Source organism: Periplaneta americana, chromosome 2 (assembly GCF_040183065.1).
Source record: "Periplaneta americana isolate PAMFEO1 chromosome 2, P.americana_PAMFEO1_priV1, whole genome shotgun sequence".
Classification (NCBI taxonomy): domain Eukaryota; kingdom Metazoa; phylum Arthropoda; class Insecta; order Blattodea; family Blattidae; genus Periplaneta; species Periplaneta americana.
In genome coordinates this window covers 99,303,174-99,322,393 of record NC_091118.1, presented here as the reverse complement: position 1 = coordinate 99,322,393, position 19,220 = coordinate 99,303,174, and the positions used below count along the sequence as shown (strand labels likewise).

The following is a 19,220-nucleotide window of genomic DNA, read 5'->3' as shown; positions in this document are numbered from 1 at the left end:
CCACATATTCCATATTGAACGAGCCCTCACTTATCAAATTCCAGCATCAAAATATATTACACTCCACATCATGTTTCTCACTACATAAGTTCAGAATTATGCTCATTTTAGTCCCAAGTCCTCATTTCTTCCAGTTCCCTTTCATGATAGTTTCTGCCGACTTGTTAGTAACAGTCGGCGAACGCATCATTAATCAGGAGTGTAAGTATAACCTGCAAAAACGTTGCTCCTCCATTTTCTAGATACCTACAAACAAATATCACTTTGACAATACGATGACAAACTCACCATTTCAGCGCCAGTCTTTATGTCACTTATTCTATTCATGGCAAAAAGCCTTTACCATCTACAGTATATGCAACTGAATACGTCACAATCCTACACGTTCCATCTCCTAAAAATATATGAATCGAAATTGATTCGGTAACATTCAAATGATATTCTCCTTCTCAAATATACATAATTCCCAATGTCTATATAAGTGCATAGTGTCAGATACAATGAAGTCACATCATTCTCAGTTGTTCTATGCCTAAGTATCTCCAACCAGGCAGGGTTTACGTTTAAATTACATTATCGTTATAATTCTATATACAATAGAAAGTACTCCTCACATTTCACAATCTGAACACCAACACAAAAAGCAATAAATTTAAATGTGGCTCAGTTTTCACCGAGCACTGACAAAACATTTTTCAAAGACTCATCAAATGTTCCCCTCCACGGAAATCTTTAGTAAAAGGCGAAAGATTTATTCGTTTTGAAGGGAAACCAGAGATACTCCTCTACTTCTCCTTACACCATTTAACAATCAAACGCAACAATTCGTGCGCGGAAACCCAGCATCCCACTCCCAACGCAAACATTACTTCTCCACGTACAGACTTTTAATAATAAGAGAGAAATGCGCACGAGTGTGCATTGTTAGAGATACTAGAAAATGTCACTTTTTCCTATCTCGGTTATTGATTTGTCTGCCCTCTGACACGTCAGTATGTGATATTGCCGACATAGTTCACCACATAATTTGCACACGCAATCTCCGTCAGCAGTATGGAAGCCTGATCTGATGCACAGTCTGTGGTGGTAGCCATGGATTGATAATCTCGTCACCACATGTCGCAACGGTTGGTTTGGTCCCATCCAGTTCCTGTCTATCATGGCTCCGGTGCTGTAGAACCCGTCCGGAATCTGGCGTCTTTTCTCTTCTCTTTCCGATAGAAGCTGCTCGTAGCCGCTGGTAGATGGCAGTAAGTAGTTCGTTCTGAGGTCTTCTATCAGGAAGGTTTCCCTTGAAAGTATATATATCAGCCTCGACGGTGCATATTTTGATGTTCCCAGGGCTCTTTTCAGGAAGGTGGCTTTAACACTTTCTAGCATCTCTAGATCCTTCTTCTTTAAGTACTGCCAGATTATTTGAACCCCGTACGTCAGTACTCGCATTATCTTCGCCCTGAATAGCTTCATTGCTGTTTCCAACGACAGTGATTGTAGGTGTTTTATGTCGCTTATTGCCCTGATCGCGGCCACTGACCTCTCCTTTACATGCATAGTAAAACAGGTCCCTGATGTTTGGAAGATCACTCCGAGGTATCTGAACGAGTTCACTACTCCTAGTGGCTCTTGGTTATGCTGGATTATATCATTCCTCGATATCCGACCTCCTTTGCGAAATATCATAACCTTAGTCTTTTCTGTGTTTATATGAAGTCCGTTGTTATTCGCCCAGTCATTCAATCTATCGAAGCACGATTGCAGATCCTCCACATTTGCTGCTGTTAAGGCCATGTCGTCCGCATACACGTATACGTCCGTCTGTCCACCTCCGCGAACTGCTTCTATCAAGGTCCGCTGTCATTAGGTTGAAGAGTAGGGGCTGACGGGATCTCCGTGCAACACACCGTTTGTTTGCGTGATGGGTCTTGATGTCCTTAGGTTGTTGTATTTTCTGCTACACTCTTTCACTCTTCTTCTAACATTACAATTCACTTCGATCCAAAATACAATTTTTCCCACTTCAAATGCACCAACTCTACCTGATGACATCTACCGGCCATTTTCAAGAACTACGCTTAACGTACCTACACTAACAAAAAACATAGCCTACCGGTATTCTATCCTTTCTCTCTCTTTCAAATCATTGAAAACCAAAGCATGTAGTCACATTAATCAAGTTCTACGTACTATGTTAGAAAAAATGTTTAAGTTTAGTAACAAACAAAGCTATAAAAATTGGAATTATCCGCCTCCATTCTCACTTTTCTCAAGAAAGCATTATATCTGTAAGGCTCCATTTGCAGCTTTCGGATATCTTACACATTAGGGCGTTACTATTATTTGTTTAACAGTATGCGAGAATTCATCTGTCACGAAGGTCTCTCAACTAAGCAAATGCGATGTCCTAAAAGCAGACAAGAAATATTATCTCAAAACAAGTATACATCTCAAAATAATCATAATCACAACAGGACTGTGGCGGACGGTGGGTTTGAAAGTTGAGGAGGCCAGGAAGTGAATGACGAGAATATAAAAATATAATGCGTCTGACGTACCTCATTATGCAGCGCAGAATTTATAGATTTTAAGAAATTAAAATTAGGTTTTCCAATTTATGTTTTAGGATTTTAAATCTTATGTTTAGGAATTTTATATGATTTTACGGAGAAAAAAATAAAAATAAACAACATAGTGTCAATATATTAAAACGGCTTGGTAAATATTGCCTCTCTTTAGGACACTGTACTTCCTAACCTACGAATTAGGTCTTTTTAGGCCACACTGAATTTAAGAATCTTACTCTTTGCTACATAAAACGAATAAGAAAAGCAATATTTCGAGAGTAACGAGATAGCAACAAAATTGATTCGACCGTAAGAATCCGAGGCTTGCTGATTACTATTACACAGTCTAATTTTACAGCAAATTAACTGGACGTTGCTCTTTCTTTGCAAACCGATCAAATAGGTAACACATACTGAATAACTGCTACTAGAAGAAGCTAGAGACAAATCTAAACTCTAAACTCTCGATATACTATATTTAAAATACTGTATAAGTAAATACATCTCGTAACACAAAATAATAAAACAACAGGAACACCCGCAAGCAAGAGAAAATCTAACAACATTAATGACAACTCTTAAGCAGGGAGAGACGACTAACAACACGTGACTCGAATTTCTAAAACCAAGAAGAGAGAAAGAGAGAAAGCTTCCCAATACAGCCGAAACCAGCCGTGACTATAAGCAGTACAGTTGTCAGCGGTGGGCAGGACGTCTCCAAATCGGCTCCCCTCGCGCGTTCTAGTCAAGTTTAAACACTCTTCTACCAGCTATCTTATTGGTTGAACTTCTGTTGTCATGGTTACCGGGGAGTAGCGTCATGTAGCCGACTCCTCTCTCCCGCTCTCGCATAGACACTGCAGGCTGCTAGATGTCGACTGTACAGGTTACAGCGCTATCTGTTATTTTTCAGTGCGAAACTATCTACAGTATAGCGAGCGGACATCACCAACTGAATGTGGTCGACTTTACGTAACTTACATCTTATCGTAGTGAATAGTAAAATTAATATAAAAGGAAAAAAGTTAATTTGCTGCAACTTGTCTGTGATCTTAATTCAGCTGAAATTATTACTGCCATATTGTGTTCTGGTAAAATATTAGGGGAGGCTCGGCCTCCCTTGCCTCCCCGAAAATCCGCCGCTGCAACAGGAACAATCTATTCAACACGCAACAACGATTTCTAAATGCGCAAGTATTCTAAGATCGAAAAAATGGGTTATGGTAAATGTTTCCCAAAAAGCAGTATAACTTGACCTCCGATGTTTCAGTTTATATCCTTACGAAAGCCACAGACACTAACTTTCTAATCCTGGACAATCCGAAGAATACACGTATACGTCACATCTCCTACCGTACTTTGACTTATCTACCGCCAATTTTCATCAGAATCCAACTCACTCACTTATTAATATTTTTAAGAGTCGGATATCACATTTTCATTCCCACCTATTTCAAATTATAACCGGAGTTTGCTTCGGTTTATTTCAACTCTTATCCTAATTGTGTACCACGCATTTCTCACAAAATCTCGTTACTTCATGTTATTTTCAAAACTGGAACACGAATGCACATCAAACTACATTCTTCCGAGAACGTAAAAACGCCACTTTTAATATTCAGAGCCGAATCAATCGCATATCAAACCTTGCCCAAGTCCAAACAAACCACTTTAAAATATTCTGTTCCCCAACCGCACAACAATCCTCAAACTATCCTCTCACTGATATCTTCATAAAAAAAGCCAGAGATTCGTCTTTATTGACGCTAGACAGGATTAAACAAACATTTTCTCCTCAGTCCATTTCACAACCTATATTCTTGTTAGAGAACGGCGCAAAACTATCACACAAGTTTGCTACAATTTTACAATTTAAACTGTGTCTTCTTATCGCGTTTCTCTTTTCAGCGTCAATGACATATACTGAACTATTTACTTTACCTACTACAACTACATTTCACTACTCCAGTTTCATATATCAACCCAGATATACCACTCTGATGTCATATCCCATGTACAAACTCCACATATTCCATATTGAACGAGCCCTCACTTATCAAATTCCAGCATCAAAATATATTACACTCCACATCATGTTTCTCACTACATAAGTTCAGAATTATGCTCATTTTAGTCCCAAGTCCTCATTTCTTCCAGTTCCCTTTCATGATAGTTTCTGCCGACTTGTTAGTAACAGTCGGCGAACGCATCATTAATCAGGAGTGTAAGTATAACCTGCAAAAACGTTGCTCCTCCATTTTCTAGATACCTACAAACAAATATCACTTTGACAATACGATGACAAACTCACCATTTCAGCGCCAGTCTTTATGTCACTTATTCTATTCATGGCAAAAAGCCTTTACCATCTACAGTATATGCAACTGAATACGTCACAATCCTACACGTTCCATCTCCTAAAAATATATGAATCGAAATTGATTCGGTAACATTCAAATGATATTCTCCTTCTCAAATATACATAATTCCCAATGTCTATATAAGTGCATAGTGTCAGATACAATGAAGTCACATCATTCTCAGTTGTTCTATGCCTAAGTATCTCCAACCAGGCAGGGTTTACGTTTAAATTACATTATCGTTATAATTCTATATACAATAGAAAGTACTCCTCACATTTCACAATCTGAACACCAACACAAAAAGCAATAAATTTAAATGTGGCTCAGTTTTCACCGAGCACTGACAAAACATTTTTCAAAGACTCATCAAATGTTCCCCTCCACGGAAATCTTTAGTAAAAGGCGAAAGATTTATTCGTTTTGAAGGGAAACCAGAGATACTCCTCTACTTCTCCTTACACCATTTAACAATCAAACGCAACAATTCGTGCGCGGAAACCCAGCATCCCACTCCCAACGCAAACATTACTTCTCCACGTACAGACTTTTAATAATAAGAGAGAAATGCGCACGAGTGTGCATTGTTAGAGATACTAGAAAATGTCACTTTTTCCTATCTCGGTTATTGATTTGTCTGCCCTCTGACACGTCAGTATGTGATATTGCCGACATAGTTCACCACATAATTTGCACACGCAATCTCCGTCAGCAGTATGGAAGCCTGATCTGATGCACAGTCTGTGGTGGTAGCCATGGATTGATAATCTCGTCACCACATGTCGCAACGGTTGGTTTGGTCCCATCCAGTTCCTGTCTATCATGGCTCCGGTGCTGTAGAACCCGTCCGGAATCTGGCGTCTTTTCTCTTCTCTTTCCGATAGAAGCTGCTCGTAGCCGCTGGTAGATGGCAGTAAGTAGTTCGTTCTGAGGTCTTCTATCAGGAAGGTTTCCCTTGAAAGTATATATATCAGCCTCGACGGTGCATATTTTGATGTTCCCAGGGCTCTTTTCAGGAAGGTGGCTTTAACACTTTCTAGCATCTCTAGATCCTTCTTCTTTAAGTACTGCCAGATTATTTGAACCCCGTACGTCAGTACTCGCATTATCTTCGCCCTGAATAGCTTCATTGCTGTTTCCAACGACAGTGATTGTAGGTGTTTTATGTCGCTTATTGCCCTGATCGCGGCCACTGACCTCTCCTTTACATGCATAGTAAAACAGGTCCCTGATGTTTGGAAGATCACTCCGAGGTATCTGAACGAGTTCACTACTCCTAGTGGCTCTTGGTTATGCTGGATTATATCATTCCTCGATATCCGACCTCCTTTGCGAAATATCATAACCTTAGTCTTTTCTGTGTTTATATGAAGTCCGTTGTTATTCGCCCAGTCATTCAATCTATCGAAGCACGATTGCAGATCCTCCACATTTGCTGCTGTTAAGGCCATGTCGTCCGCATACACGTATACGTCCGTCTGTCCACCTCCGCGAACTGCTTCTATCAAGGTCCGCTGTCATTAGGTTGAAGAGTAGGGGCTGACGGGATCTCCGTGCAACACACCGTTTGTTTGCGTGATGGGTCTTGATGTCCTTAGGTTGTTGTATTTTCTGCTACACTCTTTCACTCTTCTTCTAACATTACAATTCACTTCGATCCAAAATACAATTTTTCCCACTTCAAATGCACCAACCCTACCTGATGACATCTACCGGCCATTTTCAAGGACTACGCTTAACGTACCTACACTAACAAAAAACATAGCCTACCGGTATTCTATCCTTTCTCTCTCTTTCAAATCATTGAAAACCAAAGCATGTAGTCACATTAATCAAGTTCTACGTACTATGTTAGAAAAAATGTTTAAGTTTAGTAACAAACAAAGCTATAAAAATTGGAATTATCCGCCTCCATTCTCACTTTTCTCAAGAAAGCATTATATCTGTAAGGCTCCATTTGCAGCTTTCGGATATCTTACACATTAGGGCGTTACTATTATTTGTTTAACAGTATGCGAGAATTCATCTGTCACGAAGGTCTCTCAACTAAGCAAATGCGATGTCCTAAAAGCAGACAAGAAATATTATCTCAAAACAAGTATACATCTCAAAATAATCATAATCACAACAGGACTGTGGCGGACGGTGGGTTTGAAAGTTGAGGAGGCCAGGAAGTGAATGATGAGAATATAAAAATATAATGCGTCTGACGTACCTCATTATGCAGCGCAGAATTTATAGATTTTAAGAAATTAAAATTAGGTTTTCCAATTTATGTTTTAGGATTTTAAATCTTATGTTTAGGAATTTTATATGATTTTACGGAGAAAAAAATAAAAATAAACAACATAGTGTCAATATATTAAAACGGCTTGGTAAAGATTGCCTCTCTTTAGGACACTGTACTTCCTAACCTACGAATTAGGTCTTTTTAGGCCACACTGAATTTAAGAATCTTACTCTTTGCTACATAAAACGAATAAGAAAAGCAATATTTCGAGAGTAACGAGATAGCAACAAAATTGATTCGACCGTAAGAATCCGAGGCTTGCTGATTACTATTACACAGTCTAATTTTACAGCAAATTAACTGGACGTTGCTCTTTCTTTGCAAACCGATCAAATAGGTAACACATACTGAATAACTGCTACTAGAAGAAGCTAGAGACAAATCTAAACTCTAAACTCTCGATATACTATATTTAAAATACTGTATAAGTAAATATATCTCGTAACACAGAATAATAAAACAACAGGAACACCCGCAAGCAAGAGAAAATCTAACAACATTAATGACAACTTTTAAGCAGGGAGAGACGACTAACAACACGTGACTCGAATTTCTAAAACCAAGAAGAGAGAAAGAGAGAAAGCTTCCCAATACAGCCGAAACCAGCCGTGACTATAAGCAGTACAGTTGTCAGCGGTGGGCAGGACGTCTCCAAATCGGCTCCCCTCGCGCGTTCTAGTCAAGTGTAAACACTCTTCTACCAGGTATCTTATTGGTTGAACTTCTGTTGTCATGGTTACCGGGGAGTAGCGTCATGTAGCCGACTCCTCTCTCCCGCTCTCGCATAGACACTGCAGGCTGCTAGATGTCGATTGTACAGGTTACAGCGCTATCTGTTATTTTTCAGTGCGAAACTATCTACAGTATAGCGAGCGGACATCACCAACTGAATGTGGTCGACTTTACGTAACTTACATCTTATCGTAGTGAATAGTAAAATTAATATAAAAGGAAAAAAGTTCATTTGCTGCAACTTGTCTGTGATCTTAATTCAGCTGAAATTATTACTGCCATATTGTGTTCTGGTAAAATATTAGGGGAGGCTCGGCCTCCCTTGCCTCCCCTGAAAATCCGCCGCTGCAACAGGAACAATCTATTCAACACGCAACAACGATTTCTAAATGCGCAAGTATTCTAAGATCGAAAAAATGGGTTATGGTAAATGTTTCCCAAAAAGCAGTATAACTTGACCTCCGATGCTTCAGTTTATATCCTTACGAAAGCCACAAACACTAACTTTCTAATCCTGGACAATCCGAAGAATACACGTATACGTCACATCTCCTACCGTACTTTGACTTATCTACCGCCAATTTTCATCAGAATCCAACTCACTCACTTATTAATATTTTTAAGAGTCGGATATCACATTTTCATTCCCACCTATTTCAAATTATAACCGGAGTTTGCTTCGGTTTATTTCAACTCTTATCCTAATTGTGTACCACGCATTTCTCACAAAATCTCGTTACTTCATGTTATTTTCAAAACTGGAACACGAATGCACATCAAACTACATTCTTCCGAGACCGTAAAAACGCCACTTTTAATATTCAGAGCCGAATCAATCGCATATCAAACCTTGCCCAAGTCCAAACAAACCATTTTAAAATATTCTGTTCCCCAACCGCACAACAATCCCCAAACTATCCTCTCACTGATATCTTCATAAAAAAAAGCCAGAGATTCGTCTTTATTGACGCTAGACAGGATTAAACAAACATTTTCTCCTCAGTCCATTTCACAACCTATATTCTTGTTAGAGAACGGCGCAAAACTATCACACAAGTTTGCTACAATTTTACAATTTAAACTGTGTCTTCTTATCGCGTTTCTCTTTTCAGCGTCAATGACATATACTGAACTATTTACTTTACCTACTACAACTACATTTCACTACTCCAGTTTCATATATCAACCCAGATATACCACTCTGATGTCATATCCAATGTACAAACTCCACATATTCCATATTGAACGAGCCCTCACTTATCAAATTCCAGCATCAAAATATATTACACTCCACATCATGTTTCTCACTACATAAGTTCAGAATTATGCTCATTTTAGTCCCAAGTCCTCATTTCTACCAGTTCCCTTTCATGATAGTTTCTGCCGACTTGTTAGTAACAGTCGGCGAACGCATCATTAATCAGGAGTGTAAGTATAACCTGCAAAAACGTTGCTCCTCCATTTTCTAGATACCTACAAACAAATATCACTTTGACAATACGATGACAAACTCACCATTTCAGCGCCAGTCTTTATGTCACTTATTCTATTCATGGCAAAAAGCCTTTACCATCTACAGTATATGCAACTGAATACGTCACAATCCTACACGTTCCATCTCCTAAAAATATATGAATCGAAATTGATTCGGTAACATTCAAATGATATTCTCCTTCTCAAATATACATAATTCCCAATGTCTATATAAGTGCATAGTGTCAGATACAATGAAGTCACATCATTCTCAGTTGTTCTATGCCTAAGTATCTCCAACCAGGCAGGGTTTACGTTTAAATTACATTATCGTTATAATTCTATATACAATAGAAAGTACTTCTCACATTTCACAATCTGAACACCAACACAAAAAGCAATAAATTTAAATGTGGCTCAGTTTTCACCGAGCACTGACAAAAAATTTTTCAAAGACTCATCAAATGTTCCCCTCCACGGAAATCTTTAGTAAAAGGCGAAAGATTTATTCGTTTTGAAGGGAAACCAGAGATACTTCTCCTTACACCATTTAACAATCAAACGCAACAATTCGTGCGCGGAAACCCAGCATCCCACTCCCAACGCAAACATTACTTCTCCACGTACAGACTTTTCTTACTTCCCAAATCGACAATTAACTGTATTTTCTGCTACACTCTTTCATTCTTCTTCTAACATTACATTTCACTTCGATCCAAAATACAATTTTTCCCACTTCAAATGCACCAACTCTACCTGATAACATCTACCGGCCATTTTCAAGAACTACGCTTAACGTACCTACACTAACAAAAAACATAGCCTACCGGTATTCTATCCTTTCTCTCTCTTTCAAATCATTGAAAACCAAAGCATGTAGTCACATTAATCAAGTTCTACGTACTATGTTAGAAAAAATGTTTAAGTTTAGTAACAAACAAAGCTATAAAAATTGGAATTATCCGCCTCCATTCTCACTTTTCTCAAGAAAGCATTATATCTGTAAGGCTCCATTTGCAGCTTTCGGATATCTTACACATTAGGGCGTTACTATTATTTGTTTAACAGTATGCGAGAATTCATCTGTCACGAAGGTCTCTCAACTAAGCAAATGCGATGTCCTAAAAGCAGACAAGAAATATTATCTCAAAACAAGTATACATCTCAAAATAATCATAATCACAACAGGACTGTGGCGGACGGTGGGTTTGAAAGTTGAGGAGGCCAGGAAGTGAATGACGAGAATATAAAAATATAATGCGTCTGACGTACCTCATTATGCAGCGCAGAATTTATAGATTTTAAGAAATTAAAATTAGGTTTTCCAATTTATGTTTTAGGATTTTAAATCTTATGTTTAGGAATTTTATATGATTTTACGGAGAAAAAAATAAAAATAAACAACATAGTGTCAATATATTAAAACGGCTTGGTAAATATTGCCTCTCTTTAGGACACTGTACTTCCTAACCTACGAATTAGGTCTTTTTAGGCCACACTGAATTTAAGAATCTTACTCTTTGCTACATAAAACGAATAAGAAAAGCAATATTTCGAGAGTAACGAGATAGCAACAAAATTGATTCGACCGTAAGAATCCGAGGCTTGCTGATTACTATTACACAGTCTAATTTTACAGCAAATTAACTGGACGTTGCTCTTTCTTTGCAAACCGATCAAATAGGTAACACATACTGAATAACTGCTACTAGAAGAAGCTAGAGACAAATCTAAACTCTAAACTCTCGATATACTATATTTAAAATACTGTATAAGTAAATATATCTCGTAACACAAAATAATAAAACAACAGGAACACCCGCAAGCAAGAGAAAATCTAACAACATTAATGACAACTTTTAAGCAGGGAGAGACGACTAACAACACGTGACTCGAATTTCTAAAACCAAGAAGAGAGAAATAGAGAAAGCTTCCCAATACAGCCGAAACCAGCCGTGACTATAAGCAGTACAGTTGTCAGCGGTGGGCAGGACGTCTCCAAATCGGCTCCCCTCGCGCGTTCTAGTCAAGTGTAAACACTCTTCTACCAGCTATCTTATTGGTTGAACTTCTGTTGTCATGGTTACCGGGGAGTAGCGTCATGTAGCCGACTCCTCTCTCCCGCTCTCGCATAGACACTGCAGGCTGCTAGATGTCGATTGTACAGGTTACAGCGCTATCTGTTATTTTTCAGTGCGAAACTATCTACAGTATAGCGAGCGGACATCACCAACTGAATGTGGTCGACTTTACGTAACTTACATCTTATCGTAGTGAATAGTAAAATTAATATAAAAGGAAAAAAAGTTAATTTGCTGCAACTTGTCTGTGATCTTAATTCAGCTGAAATTATTACTGCCATATTGTGTTCTGGTAAAATATTAGGGGAGGCTCGGCCTCCCTTGCCTCCCCTGAAAATCCGCCGCTGCAACAGGAACAATCTATTCAACACGCAAAAACGATTTCTAAATGCGCAAGTATTCTGAGATCGAAAAAATGGGTTATGGTAAATGTTTCCCAAAAAGCAGTATAACTTGACCTTCGATGCTTCAGTTTATATCCTCACGAAAGCCACACACACTAACTTTCTAATCCTGGACAATCCGAAGAATACACGTATACGTCACATCTCCTACCGTACTTTGACTTATCTACCGCCAATTTTCATCAGAATCCAACTCACTCACTTATTAATATTTTTAAGAGTCGGATATCACATTTTCATTCCCACCTATTTCAAATTATAACCGGAGTTTGCTTCGGTTTATTTCAACTCTTATTCTAATTGTGTACCACGCATTTCTCACAAAATCTCGTTACTTCATGTTATTTTCAAAACTGGAACACGAATGCACATCAAACTACATTCTTCCGAGACCGTAAAAACGCCAATTTTAATATTCAGAGCCGAATCAATCGCATATCAAACCTTGCCCAAGTCCAAACAAACCACTTTAAAATATTCTGTTCCCCAACCGCACAACAATCCCCAAACTATCCTCTCACTGATATCTCCATAAAAAAAAAGCCAGAGATTCGTCTTTATTGACGCTAGACAGGATTAAACAAACATTTTCTCCTCAGTCCATTTCACAACCTATATTCTTGTTAGAGAACGGCGCAAAACTATCACACAAGTTTGCTACAATTTTACAATTTAAACTGTGTCTTCTTATCGCGTTTCTCTTTTCAGCGTCAATGACATATACTGAACTATTTACTTTACCTACTACAACTACATTTCACTACTCCAGTTTCATATATCAACCCAGATATACCACTCTGATGTCATATCCCATGTACAAACTCCACATATTCCATATTGAACGAGCCCTCACTTATCAAATTCCAGCATCAAAATATATTACACTCCACATCATGTTTCTCACTACATAAGTTCAGAATTATGCTCATTTTAGTCCCAAGTCCTCATTTCTACCAGTTCCCTTTCATGATAGTTCCTGCCGACTTGTTAGTAACAGTCGGCGAACGCATCATTAATCAGGAGTGTAAGTATAACCTGCAAAACGTTGCTCCTACATTTTCTAGATACCTACAAACAAATATCACTTTGACAATACGATGACAAACTCACCATTTCAGCGCCAGTCTTTATGTCACTTATTCTATTCATGGCAAAAAGCCTTTACCATCTACAGTATATGCAACTGAATACGTCACAATCCTACACGTTCCATCTCCTAAAAATATATGAATCGAAATTGATTCGGTAACATTCAAATGATATTCTCCTTCTCAAATATACATAATTCCCAATGTCTATATAAGTGCATAGTGTCAGATACAATGAAGTCACATCATTCTCAGTTGTTCTATGCCTAAGTATCTCCAACCAGGCAGGGTTTACGTTTAAATTACATTATCGTTATAATTCTATATACAATAGAAAGTACTCCTCACATTTCAGAATCTGAACACCAACACAAAAAGCAATAAATTTAAATGTGGCTCAGTTTTCACCGAGCACTGACAAAACATTTTTCAAAGACTCATCAAATGTTCCCCTCCACGGAAATCTTTAGTAAAAGGCGAAAGATTTATTCGTTTTGAAGGGGAACCAGAGATACTCCTCTACTTCTCCTTACACCATTTAACAATCAAACGCAACAATTCGTGCGCGGAAACCCAGCATCCCACTCCCAACGCAAACATTACTTCTCCACGTACAGACTTTTCTTACTTCCCAAATCGACAATTAACTGTATTTTCTGCTACACTCTTTCACTCTTCTTCTAACATTACAATTCACTTCGATCCAAAATACAATTTTTCCCACTTCAAATGCACCAACTCTACCTGATGACATCTACCGGCCATTTTCAAGGACTACGCTTAACGTACCTACACTAACAAAAAACATAGCCTACCGGTATTCTATCCTTTCTCTCTCTTTCAAATCATTGAAAACCAAAGCATGTAGTCACATTAATCAAGTTCTACGTACTATGTTAGAAAAAATGTTTAAGTTTAGTAACAAACAAAGCTATAAAAATTGGAATTATCCGCCTCCATTCTCACTTTTCTCAAGAAAGCATTATATCTGTAAGGCTCCATTTGCAGCTTTCGGATATCTTACACATTAGGGCGTTACTATTATTTGTTTAACAGTATGCGAGAATTCATCTGTCACGAAGGTCTCTCAACTAAGCAAATGCGATGTCCTAAAAGCAGACAAGAAATATTATCTCAAAACAAGTATACATCTCAAAATAATCATAATCACAACAGGACTGTGGCGGACGGTGGGTTTGAAAGTTGAGGAGGCCAGGAAGTGAATGATGAGAATATAAAAATATAATGCGTCTGACGTACCTCATTATGCAGCGCAGAATTTATAGATTTTAAGAAATTAAAATTAGGTTTTCCAATTTATGTTTTAGGATTTTAAATCTTATGTTTAGGAATTTTATATGATTTTACGGAGAAAAAAATAAAAATAAACAACATAGTGTCAATATATTAAAACGGCTTGGTAAATATTGCCTCTCTTTAGGACACTGTACTTCCTAACCTACGAATTAGGTCTTTTTAGGCCACACTGAATTTAAGAATCTTACTCTTTGCTACATAAAACGAATAAGAAAAGCAATATTTCGAGAGTAACGAGATAGCAACAAAATTGATTCGACCGTAAGAATCCGAGGCTTGCTGATTACTATTACACAGTCTAATTTTACAGCAAATTAACTGGACGTTGCTCTTTCTTTGCAAACCGATCAAATAGGTAACACATACTGAATAACTGCTACTAGAAGAAGCTAGAGACAAATCTAAACTCTAAACTCTCGATATACTATATTTAAAATACTGTATAAGTAAATATATCTCGTAACACAGAATAATAAAACAACAGGAACGCCCGCAAGCAAGAGAAAATCTAACAACATTAATGACAACTTTTAAGCAGGGAGAGACGACTAACAACACGTGACTCGAATTTCTAAAACCAAGAAGAGAGAAAGAGAGAAAGCTTCCCAATACAGCCGAAACCAGCCGTGACTATAAGCAGTACAGTTGTCAGCGGTGGGCAGGACGTCTCCAAATCGGCTCCCCTCGCGCGTTCTAGTCAAGTGTAAACACTCTTCTACCAGCTATCTTATTGGTTGAACTTCTGTTGTCATGGTTACCGGGGAGTAGCGTCATGTAGCCGACTCCTCTCTCCCGCTCTCGCATAGACACTGCATGCTGCTAGATGTCGACTGTACAGGTTACAGCGCTATCTGTCATTTTTCAGTGCGAAACTATCTACAGTATAGCGAGCGGACATCACCAACTGAATGTGGTCGACTTTACGTAACTTACATCTTATCGTAGTGAATAGTAAAATTAATATAAAAGGAAACAAGTTCATTTGCTGCAACTTGTCTGTGATCTTAATTCAGCTGAAATTATTACTGCCATATTGTGTTCTGGTAAAATATTAGGGGAGGCTCGGCCTCCCTTGCCTCCCCTGAAAATCCGCCGCTGCAACAGGAACAATCTATTCAACACGCAACAACGATTTCTAAATGCGCAAGTATTCTAAGATCGAAAAAATGGGTTATGGTAAATGTTTCCCAAAAAGCAGTATAACTTGACCTCCGATGCTTCAGATTATATCCTCACGAAAGCCACAGACACTAACTTTCTAATCCTGGACAATCCGAAGAATACACGTATACGTCACATCTCCTACCGTACTTTGACTTATCTACCGCCAATTTTCATCAGAATCCAACTCACTCACTTATTAATATTTTTAAGAGTCGGATATCACATTTTCATTCCCACCTATTTCAAATTATAACCGGAGTTTGCTTCGGTTTATTTCAACTCTTCTTCTAATTGTGTACCACGCATTTCTCACAAAATCTCGTTACTTCATGTTATTTTCAAAATTGGAACACGAATGCACATCAAACTACATTCTTCCGAGACCGTAAAAACGCCAATTTTAATATTCAGAGCCGAATCAATCGCATATCAAACCTTGCCCAAGTCCAAACAAACCACTTTAAAATATTCTGTTCCCCAACCGCACAACAATCCCCAAACTATCCTCTCACTGATATCTCCATAAAAAAAAAGCCAGAGATTCGTCTTTATTTACGCTAGACAGGATTAAACAAACATTTTCTCCTCAGTCCATTTCACAACCTATATTCTTGTTAGAGAACGGCGCAAAACTATCACACAAGTTTGCTACAATTTTACAATTTAAACTGTGTCTTCTTATCGCGTTTCTCTTTTCAGCGTCAATGACATATACTGAACTATTTACTTTACCTACTACAACTACATTTCACTACTCCAGTTTCATATATCAACCCAGATATACCACTCTGATGTCATATCCCATGTACAAACTCCACATATTCCATATTGAACGAGCCCTCACTTATCAAATTCCAGCATCAAAATATATTACACTCCACATCATGTTTCTCACTACATAAGTTCAGAATTATGCTCATTTTAGTCCCAAGTCCTCATTTCTACCAGTTCCCTTTCATGATAGTTCCTGCCGACTTGTTAGTAACAGTCGGCGAACGCATCATTAATCAGGAGTGTAAGTATAACCTGCAAAACGTTGCTCCTCCATTTTCTAGATACCTACAAACAAATATCACTTTGACAATACGATGACAAACTCACCATTTCAGCGCCAGTCTTTATGTCACTTATTCTATTCATGGCAAAAAGCCTTTACCATCTACAGTATATGCAACTGAATACGTCACAATCCTACACGTTCCATCTCCTAAAAATATATGAATCGAAATGGATTCGGTAACATTCAAATGATATTCTCCTTCTCAAATATACATAATTCCCAATGTCTATATAAGTGCATAGTGTCAGATACAATGAAGTCACATCATTCTCAGTTGTTCTATGCCTAAGTATCTCCAATCAGGCTGGGTTTACGTTTAAATTACATTATCGTTATAATTCTATATACAATAGAAAGTACTTCTCACATTTCACAATCTGAACACCAACACAAAAAGCAATAAATTTAAATGTGGCTCAGTTTTCACCGAGCACTGACAAAAAATTTTTCAAAGACTCATCAAATGTTCCCCTCCACGGAAATCTTTAGTAAAAGGCGAAAGATTTATTCGTTTTGAAGGGAAACCAGAGATACTCCTCTACTTCTCCTTACACCATTTGACAATCAAACGCAACAATTCGTGCGCGGAAACCCAGCATCCCACTCCCAACGCAAACATTACTTCTCCACGTACAGACTTTTAATAATAAGAGAGAAATGCGCACGAGTGTGCATTGTTAGAGATACTAGTAAATGTCACTTTTTCCTATCTCGGTTATTGATTTGTCTGCCCTCTGACACGTCAGTATGTGATATTGCCGACATAGTTCACCACATAATTTGCACACGTAATCTCCGTCAGCAGTATGGAAGCCTGATCTGATGCACAGTCTGTGGTGGTAGCCATGGATTGATAATCTCGTCACCACATGACGCAACGGTTGGTTTGGTCCCATCCAGTTCCTGTCTATCATGGCTCCGGTGCTGTAGAACCCGTCCGGAATCTGGCGTCTTTTCTCTTCTCTTTCCGATAGAAGCTGCTCGTAGCCGCTGGTAGATGGCAGTAAGTAGTTCGTTCTGAGGTCTTCTATCAGGAAGGTTTCCCTTGAAAGTATATATATCAGCCTCGACGGTGCATATTTTGATGTTCCCAGGGCTCTTTTCAGGAAGGTGGCTTTAACACTTTCTAGCATCTCTAGATCCTTCTTCTTTAAGTACTGCCAGATTATTTGAACCCCGTACGTCAGTACTCGCATTATCTTCGCCCTGAATAGCTTCATTGCTGTTTCCAACGACAGTGATTGTAGGTGTTTTATGTCGCTTATTGCCCTGATCGCGGCCACTGACCTCTCCTTTACATGCATAGTAAAACAGGTCCCTGATGTTTGGAAGATCACTCCGAGGTATCTGAACGAGTTCACTACTCCTAGTGGCTCTTGGTTATGCTGGATTATATCATTCCTCGATATCCGACCTCCTTTGCGAAATATCATAACCTTAGTCTTTTCTGTGTTTATATGAAGTCCGTTGTTATTCGCCCAGTCATTCAATCTATCGAAGCACGATTGCAGATCCTCCACATATGCTGCTGTTAAGGCCATGTCGTCCGCATACACGTATACGTCCGTCTGTCCACCTCCGCGAACTGCTTCTATCAAGGTCCGCTGTCATTAGGTTGAAGAGTAGGGGCTGACGGGATCTCCGTGCAACACACCGTTTGTTTGCGTGATGGGTCTTGATGTCCTTAGGTTGTTGTATTTTCTGCTACACTCTTTCACTCTTCTTCTAACATTACAATTCACTTCGATCCAAAATACAATTTTTCCCACTTCAAATGCACCAACCCTACCTGATGACATCTACCGGCCATTTTCAAGGACTACGCTTAACGTACCTACACTAACAAAAAACATAGCCTACCGGTATTCTATCCTTTCTCTCTCTTTCAAATCATTGAAAACCAAAGCATGTAGTCACATTAATCAAGTTCTACGTACTATGTTAGAAAAAATGTTTAAGTTTAGTAACAAACAAAGCTATAAAAATTGGAATTATCCGCCTCCATTCTCACTTTTCTCAAGAAAGCATTATATCTGTAAGGCTCCATTTGCAGCTTTCGGATATCTTACACATTAGGGCGTTACTATTATTTGTTTAACAGTATGCGAGAATTCATCTGTCACGAAGGTCTCTCAACTAAGCAAATGCGATGTCCTAAAAGCAGACAAGAAATATTATCTCAAAACAAGTATACATCTCAAAATAATCATAATCACAACAGGACTGTGGCGGACGGTGGGTTTGAAAGTTGAGGAGGCCAGGAAGTGAATGATGAGAATATAAAAATATAATGCGTCTGACGTACCTCATTATGCAGCGCAGAATTTATAGATTTTAAGAAATTAAAATTAGGTTTTCCAATTTATGTTTTAGGATTTTAAATCTTATGTTTAGGAATTTTATATGATTTTACGGAGAAAAAAATAAAAATAAACAACATAGTGTCAATATATTAAAACGGCTTGGTAAAGATTGCCTCTCTTTAGGACACTGTACTTCCTAACCTACGAATTAGGTCTTTTTAGGCCACACTGAATTTAAGAATCTTACTCTTTGCTACATAAAACGAATAAGAAAAGCAATATTTCGAGAGTAACGAGATAGCAACAAAATTGATTCGACCGTAAGAATCCGAGGCTTGCTGATTACTATTACACAGTCTAATTTTACAGCAAATTAACTGGACGTTG

General features: G+C 38.3%; 1 protein-coding gene and 5 non-coding genes across 7 annotated transcripts in view; all 6 read right to left on the bottom strand.

The window, feature by feature from the left end:
• Mvd (mevalonate diphosphate decarboxylase) overlaps positions 1-19,220 on the bottom strand; it is a 196,682-nt gene that overhangs the window by 66,576 nt on the left and 110,886 nt on the right. The gene's annotated exons all lie outside the window — the stretch shown is intronic.
• Positions 661-780, bottom strand: LOC138695407 (U5 spliceosomal RNA). The gene has a single exon (XR_011331167.1). It is a non-coding gene; the product is annotated as a U5 spliceosomal RNA (small nuclear RNA).
• Positions 5,245-5,364, bottom strand: LOC138695406 (U5 spliceosomal RNA). The gene has a single exon (XR_011331166.1). It is a non-coding gene; the product is annotated as a U5 spliceosomal RNA (small nuclear RNA).
• On the bottom strand, positions 9,831-9,950 carry LOC138695393 (U5 spliceosomal RNA). The gene has a single exon (XR_011331154.1). It is a non-coding gene; the product is annotated as a U5 spliceosomal RNA (small nuclear RNA).
• LOC138695405 (U5 spliceosomal RNA) lies at positions 13,384-13,503 on the bottom strand. Its single transcript, XR_011331165.1, has one exon. It is a non-coding gene; the product is annotated as a U5 spliceosomal RNA (small nuclear RNA).
• LOC138695392 (U5 spliceosomal RNA) lies at positions 16,944-17,063 on the bottom strand. The gene has a single exon (XR_011331153.1). It is a non-coding gene; the product is annotated as a U5 spliceosomal RNA (small nuclear RNA).